Source organism: Trachurus trachurus (assembly GCF_905171665.1).
Source record: "Trachurus trachurus genome assembly, chromosome: 4".
NCBI classification, from domain to species: domain Eukaryota; kingdom Metazoa; phylum Chordata; class Actinopteri; order Carangiformes; family Carangidae; genus Trachurus; species Trachurus trachurus.
In genome coordinates this window covers 679,796-688,354 of record NC_139898.1, presented here as the reverse complement: position 1 = coordinate 688,354, position 8,559 = coordinate 679,796, and positions in this window count along the sequence as shown.

Below are 8,559 nucleotides of genomic sequence, written 5' to 3'. Positions count from 1 at the left end.
CCGTCTACTGCAGGCTGTGCTTATTGTCCGAGTGTCACGACCAAGCCAAGGCGGCAGCACAGGCGTTGCTCGTTAGGCTTACGAGTTGGACAAAGTCCAAGGATGAAGTTTATGAATTTGAAATCCAAACGCTCAACTTCCTGATAGACAACCTGTCGACGACACCTCCTTCTGAATGGGGGGAGGTGTGTCAATCGTCTGACGTTTCAGTCGAGATGAAGATCGCTGTTGAGCTACTGTGGACTCATTTGGTGACACTTTATGCTGGCAATCGAAAGCTCCTGCTGTGTAACCTGCAATTGTTCTTCACGAGACCACAGGACTCCCTCAACCTGTGTCCGAGCGTGCTCAGAGCTGCGCTGTTTGTACACGGTAAACATGACCCATTCGCTCACCGCAAAGGACGCCACCAGAAACAACGCTTTACAAGAAACAGTCCCGTGTCGTGGCCTGACTCAGACCCCACGTCTAACAGAAGCGATACGTCCAGAGCCACTGCTGTCAACCGCCTGTGTGAGTCTCGAATGTCCCGCCTTTGCTGGCTGGCGGCCCTCTGGATCCTCGACATCGATTGCAACAAGGACACACTTCACTGGGTTTACAAACCCGAACCACATCGTAGAGTGTAGCCGAAGAAGAAACGTGACTGGTAGACCCGAGCACGGGTCGCAGAGCAATGTATCCTCTCCCCACGCTCCAAATGAAATGTTAAGGGATGTAGGCAGCTGCGTGGTGGAGCTGGAAAACAATGTGCTCCTCCACGTGCTACAGGTGAACACTGTCGGCAATCAGAAATTCAGTGCCACCGTCTTCTCCAAAAGTCTTCGACAATATGCACAGATACAGTCAAACACCACTAAAACCAAGCTGATCAGCAGACTGAGGTTCGTCTCAGATAAGAAGAAGCTGTGCTCCCAACATGGCTATAAAAACACCCGCATAGAGTTCTCTTCCAAACCCAGTCGCAGTGCCAACTACACCTCTAACGCTAAGCACTTGCTACAGCCCTACTTCAGAGGGGTGTTCGAGACCATCGCCTTGTCACAGGGAATTTGCATGACATCCACTAAACCTTTTAGAGTCAGCAACGAAAACCTGACGTCTTACATATACGGAGTGGCCAACCCTTTGACTGTGGTGATGCGCATGAAGAACACAAAGAAATATTTTCACACGCCCTTCTTCTTCTCATCCGTCAATGTAACAGGAGAGGAAAGCAGGCACCAGTTGTTCTCGTCCATGTCCATCAACTCGCAAAAAGTGAGCAACGCCGCTGAGGAGCTACGAAAAGCGTTGGGTAAAGTGGCGACTCTGGTGGAGATGCACGCTCATCTCAACAGGCTGTGTTGCGAGCTGGCTCAGGAGCGGCGAGGAATGTTGACGTCGCAGGAGAAAATGTGCGTGGTGTACCTCACGGAGACGTTCTTCGTACATGTGAGAGACCGGAGCCATCCCAAGTATTGGCCTGATTACAGAGAGGCTGTCAGAAGTGCATTCGTCGAGCGTTACCGTAGCAATTTGTCTGCATTTCAGGATAAGATTCTCACCTATTACCATCTGAGGAACCCAGAGTTTATTCACTTGGTGCCCTGGCTGCTCGACAATCCATGCTCTCTAAATGAGAAACTGATTGGAGCACACGAAGCCTACCTTAGAGAGGAGGGTAAAGTGCATGCGAGAGTTGAGCTGATTGCCGCTGTTGCCATTCACGTCAACCGAAACCCCAACTGCTGCCCACCTCACGGATTCCCCAGTCTCAATGACATCGATTTCAAAGACCTCGGATACAGTGAAGAGATGTTGCATTACGCCTTGAGCAAATTGCTCTACTCCACTCACACACCCCAACAACCACTCTCTGATGGCAGCAAATGTAATAACAAACCAGCACCCAGTACAGCTACAGTGCTGTCATCTTAGAGTAGCTACATCTCACGAGAGACATATTTAAGAGATTTAGTGTGACACGTAGAGTAGAGCGTCTATGCTCTTTCACCAGCACCCATGTCAAGTGAATACTCAGACACACAAGAGGGGACAAGAGCATCCGCCTCGGCAGCTTCTAGAGAGTCAATTGTGATGAGAGTGTGGGATATAGTAAGCAGACATTTTGACACTCTACTAGAAACAGCCAACCGCTCCGCCACGAAGAGCAAGGCTGAGACCAACATAAACTCTCAGGTTAAGGAGCTGAGAGACATTCTGACATCGTGTAGCAGGCGAATGAAGATGATAGAAGATTACATATCGGAACTGCAGCATCAGGAGTCAATTGCTACCGACGTCAACTATCCGTCATGTCAGACGACTGACTCTTCGGAATTGTCAGGTGAATGGCATTTTCTTTACATGGAAAACAGCAACGTTTTTGGTTACATGAAGCTGATTCCAGAAACACTCTCGGTTACTAGCGAACATGGTCACAGTGAAGGAGTAGCCACTTCTCTCAAGAGAGCCGAATTTACTATCCCATCAGGAGTGCTGAGAGAGGTAAATGCTGGGTTGTCAGACGACGATTCCATTCAGCCAGACCATGGTTGCGACTACGTAGTGTGTCCCTGTTGTCACATATCGTTCACGACTTCCCACTTCTGGAGGCACGCGTTGTTTGAGATTGCAGAAAGAGGCAATAGAGTGCCAGCATGGCAGTCCCTGAATCGCTCAGAGACACCTAGGTGGATAGTGGATGGCAGTTCAGGATGGAGCACCCCTATTTACAGACCCCGAACTCTAGAGTACACATGTGAAATCGGGCAAAGTCTAACAGAGCTAAACCTGAAGCATTTTCTGTCTGACTACGAATTCTCTCAAGCTCTCGATGGTACATTTCGGTGTTTAGCTTTACAGCTGAGAACTTGAACCATGTTATCTTACTCGTACCAACCTCGCATGATGATGTTCTCTCCTTCCCCACCTCAACCTCATAAGCCTCCCCAATCTCAGCAGCAACCCGTTCAAGAATGCAACAATAGGATTTTGGAAACCATAGGAGAGGACGTGGTGATCCTCGACTACCTAGTCGGAGTAATGTTGACAGACCAGGACTACCGGTACTCCTTTGTGCAATACAGGCCCACTGAGAAACATAAAAAGTGTGCAGGGTTAAAGATTGACCCCGTTGAGCAGATCAACATGTTCATCCAGACGCTGCGAGACAACTCGATATCGATAGAGACATCCCTCTGTACGCTTATGCCAGCTATGAAAAAGTCTTTGTGGATAAGAGTGTCTTTAGATGGCCTGACAGAGCTTAGCTTGGAACCTCTCTGGATGATTAAAGGGAAAGTTCAGCTCTACTCAAAGGAGCAGTGGGTCACAATCATGATAGACGACAGTTCAATGGAGCCCTGCTTCCTCGACCCTCAGTCTCACCTCCTCCTCCTCCTCTCTGAACCTCATAGAAACAGGATGGATGAGTTACTCGGATTGTCAAAAGACGCTATTGTTGATGATAACGATGATGATGATGATGAAAGTAATGATCATGATGATAACGATGATGACATCCAGCGAGAGGAACGTCGTAAAGACAAATACAAGGAGGTGAGGGTTAAAGCCGTACAGAAGCGAAGGATGTGTAAAGTCAACAATGGTAATGGTGAGGGTGAAGGTTCTGTTCCATGTAAGAAACGTACACCAACAAGGGATTACACGAGCCGCAGCTGTGAACGAAACTACCAAGGGGACAGGGAAGACGGCAAAGAAAGACATGGTACAAAAAATGTTTTGTACACAAACTTTAATCGAGGAATGCAACAAACCAGGATGACATTGAGACAACGTGCTAAAAAAGGAATGCATGTCAATAAAACGGCGAGACGACTTCCTCGTGTCCACAATAAGTCAAAGTTGTTATGCTTGCCCAGTGAAGGCAGAGCAGAACACTCGCATCCGTTTCCCTCGTCCGAGGTGTGCCAACCGCCCAACCACCATCGATCATCACCGGCCGTTTTGGGGATCACGTCCCACCTTGAACCTTCTGCTGTTGCCTCTGCTTCTCTTGTTGACCATGGGACTGCGCCACGGAGTAACGAGGAGTCGCCAAGTGCTTGTGTCTCCGCTGCAATGGATCAAGAGGTGGATCATCAGGTAGATAACGTCGTTGATGGTCAAAAGAAGAGTCGCGGTTGCTTGCTGATGTAGCCAGGCCTTCCCCTACCACCCCCACTCCTCCTCCTCCGCTATAGTACCCCTGATCTTGGTTGTGGTGCTGGTCCTTTTCATCTTCACATTTCACATCGGAAGGCCTGAGACCAAGCTTGTTTGCCAGTAGTAAACCGTATGCAGTTGGATGCAGAGACTCCCTCGTGAGCATAATCTCGTTTACTGTTAGTGAATGATCTGGCTTTCTACCCGCTAGGCTATCTGCAAACGTTACACCTGATGTGTTGAGCAGTGTCACCAGCATACAGTGGAATATGTGCACAGGTGACCCAGATTCTAACTCGCTCACAGTGTCCCTGTTGTTATACTGGATAGTATTGTGTCTCCTGTTGAACTGACTGAACCCAGAAAGAGTGCTCCTCCAGAAGTTTGTCCACAAGCTCAAAGTCTCCTCGAGGTGGGCCACGCTAACAGAAGATGGGTAGCTACACACAAGTTTAACATCAGACCCCAGCTCTGTTATGGGCAAATGAGATTTTGCATCGCCACCACCTTCGCAAATCGCCGGTTCCAGCTGCCTGACAATGTTCTCAGCCATGTGTAACAACCCCCGATCATTACATTCAGTCTTTAGCTGGTCCAAGGCTGCACGAGGGTGCCTGATCACCTCCCCGAGAAACTGCCTCACAAGCAAAACCTCCTTGCCTTCGGAGATCATCGAAGCCATCATTTTACTAAGACTGTGTGAGACGTTGGCCGACTTGTGCTCCGAGACCGTAGTCCCAACTCCGGATCTGAGAAGTATCTGGGGCAGCTCCATCATGTTCAGCCCAAACATGTCTCGTTGCTGCTGGTCAGTGGCCAAGAAGCGCGATAGGTTGTCAACTAAAGGCTTGTCAAACGCATTGCCTGCGACCGAAAGCCCCACGTGTTGCTGCTCTCCGCGAGATGAAAGCATCACATCTGCCAAGTGTGTCAATGATGATCGGTCTACGCCTGTGCTGGTGTACACGTGTCTCGTTGAAGCTGTGATCAGCCCCTGTGTGATCCTGTCGAAGAGAGTAGCCCAGTTCTTTACTGTTGGATGAGCCCTCTTGGCCAAGGAGGAGATCTTGGAACCCCAAGACAAGCAACTGTCGCAGACGGAGATATACCTGTAGAGGACCCCATCGACCACGGCTGTCACAAGATCTGTCTGTGTGTCGTAGAATGCAAGACAGGTGGAAGCTCTGCATTCGGGTATTACTGGACACCGGCCGTGTTCAAATGTCTTCATCACACCCCAGAGAGCCACAATTGCCATTTTAAGCTCCGTTTCCTTGGTGGGGTCTCGTCTGAGAGAAACATCCTGGTCAATCCAGTCACGAACGATCCTGCACACCACAGAGACCTGTGTCTCGGGGACCGAATTTTTCATCAGCAGTTTCAGCGTGTCTGGCAGCTGACCGAGCGGTACGTCCAATATCAAAGGTAGAGCACGCTCATGAGCTTCGCGTTCTTGCACTGCTTCAGACGCCGCATCGGGGGGGCTGAGGCCATTGCACACTGTCCTGAACAAAGGTTCACGCTGCTTGTGTGGCTCTCGGCCGCCAAGCTGAGACTGACCTAGTGCTGCGTTAGCAGACCTCCTCTGCTGTCTTTCACACCTCTTGGATTTCCTTCGTTTACTTGGATTAGACCTTTCTTCGTTATCACAACCCGATTTCCAGTGCGCATCCCTGTGGACTACCGGCTTGAAGGAGACCAAGTTTGTCACAGTTGCTTTCCCCGACAGCCCGAGGCTGAGGACTCTAAGTTTCTTCCATGGTAAGAAGACGCAGGGTACGAAACCGGCCAATACTGTCCAGCAGATCATGTTCCTCAGGGTCGTCTTGATGTGTTCGGAAATGTGATTTGTTGTGTAGTAGTTGATGAGGTACCGTACCAAGCAAGTGGCACTCTTGCTGTTACTCCCCAAGACGTTGTATAGCAGCAGCTCCACAGAGAGAGCCGGACTGAATGTGTTGACAATCTCCTCTATAGCTACGGCCAGCTGTGGATCCTCACTCACGTAGACCCAGGAGTCTACATCCCGATGGATAGGAATCAACCCGTGATGCTCATATTCAACATCGTCAGACTGACCCCGTTCCCGTTGACGAAACTTTCTTTTCCTGAAAATCTCTAATTCGTACGCATCCCCCCTGTCTTCCAAAGCGGCCTCAGCTAGCCGCCTCTCGCAAAGAAGAAACTCTTCTCTGGACGCACCACTCGTAGCAGCCTTCATTATCCAAGACCGTTGGGTAATACAAAGTGAGTGTTGGTTAACACCACCAACATGTTTTCTCTTGTACTTACAAATGTGTCCGGCTTAAGGGTTGAGTGTCCAAGATGTTGTTGATGCTGTTTAGAGCCTGCTGTTGTCTGTTAAGTAACAGACAGAGTCTGAGTGACGGTCCCTACCACCACCACCAGCAGCAGCAGCAGCAGCACCACCACCACAACCACCACAACCCCTACTACCAGTATGACAGTGACGACAGTGACGAAGAGGACGTGACCGATAATGAGGTGAAACGGGCCAGTGTGGCGCGGCTCTCGACTCTCAAACGCAATGCTATTGATGTGACAACAGATGTGGTTGTGGCGGAAAACCTGCTGAGACGACACGGCGATGATTCCAATTTACTAATGTACCACAAAAACTGCTCCAAAGAAATGAATCGAGCTCTCGATAAGCTTCCCATCGCATCCCACAGCGCGCAAGTCAAGTGGCCCTATAGGACATATCGTCATTGTGCCAGATACACTAGCAACATTGTGTAACCGGCAATGTGAAACCAAACACACGTCGTCCCCGTCCTTAGGTTTTTTTTTTGTATTAGCATTCACTATTTGTAGATACAGTATAGTTCAAAACAGCTCCCCTCCTTCGCAGGTCTCGCCATCACACATTTCATGCATCATGAGTGTGGTAACCATGGAACCGAGCAGCTACATGCTGAAACCACTGGAGACGGTGGAGCTCTTAGTGAAAGCTCCTGCATTCCTTGCCGACCCGAGTAGCGCATTCGCAGAGTACATGATCGACAACATTATCCGACCCTCTGCTGTCAACAGTTCCATTTCAGCTAACGCGATTGTCGTGATATCGCAGGCTCACATGGGAGTTGCCCTGTTCAAACAACAGAGAGACACAAGTCGCTTACTCGCTGGCCTTGTATACAAGTTGTTGGTCCCCGATAAGACAGTGCCCATAGGTACTAGGTTCTGCAGGCGCTACAGGATTACAGACCAGCGTGAAGCTCAGCAGGGCCTCTATGATACGATAACCAACAGCGTTCAGACCAGGGATTATAGTCAAGTGTTTCACCACACGTCTAAGGTGGTCACGATGCAATTTGGTTGCCTCCTGGGCGTTACGGTACGCTCGGTGGCTATTGATCTGATTAGAAGAGAGTTGGAGCGGGTCAGCACTTCATGGGAGCTATCGAGGACCATCGATTTGTTAAGATATTGCGTTGCCCAACCAACTTTGACAGACAGAGTCGCGCAAAGGACCAAGACCGCCAATCGCGGTGAGAAATTGGACGCTATATTGCTCATGGCAGAACTCATGTGTGGCATGATCAACATACAACCCGACGCCTTCATCTGTGCTCTGGAAAACGCTCGAAGGGTACTCGGGAGCGATAAACCCGAGGTCTTGATCGTGGGCGACACCCTGTTCCGTGTAATCTCCCAGAGAAGCTCGCATGGTACGATATGGTCTCAGATCCTCAGTGAGGACACAACACTCACCCCCGAGTTCTCAGTCTACACCATGGCGAACGAGACCAATAGAGGCGGCGGAGACTATGAGTTCACCATGCAGCAGGTCACCCAGCAGGCCCTTGGTGACAAGGACCTAGCTTTCACAGATGACTCTGCCTTCCGTGACAGTTCGACCAACATGAAGGTAAACTACATTAGAGTCGGAGGAGGACCCACTGATAAGATCCCCATAGTACACATCGACGGGGTGCAGATGGAACACGGTAGCAATAGAGACACCTCCACTGAACACAAGGCCTTCTGCAACTCTGAAGGGTTCAAATGGGAGTATTTCACAGTTGGGTGCATGGCGCCTGCCTTGAGTCAGATCAACCCCTCGCATGTGCTTTCCACGACAAACTCTGAGGACATCAACTACAAGCAGCTTGCCCAGAGGTCACCTTCAATCTCCTACCTGCACCAATATGACGGGGCTGTTGCCAGTGTCACTCTTCGTAGCCTTCACGCTGCAGGTAACCCGAAAGAGCTGTTTACCCGTGAGCGTAGGAATAAACTGCAAAACGATTTGAACGTGCTGATGAGAGCAAATCCCAACGCCGTTCCTGTAGACAAACTGGCCTGTCTAGCACATAGCAAGGACTGGTACAGTAAGATAAAGAACCCCGCTTCCGTGCTTGAGTTTGACACCCGTTGCATGGCAGT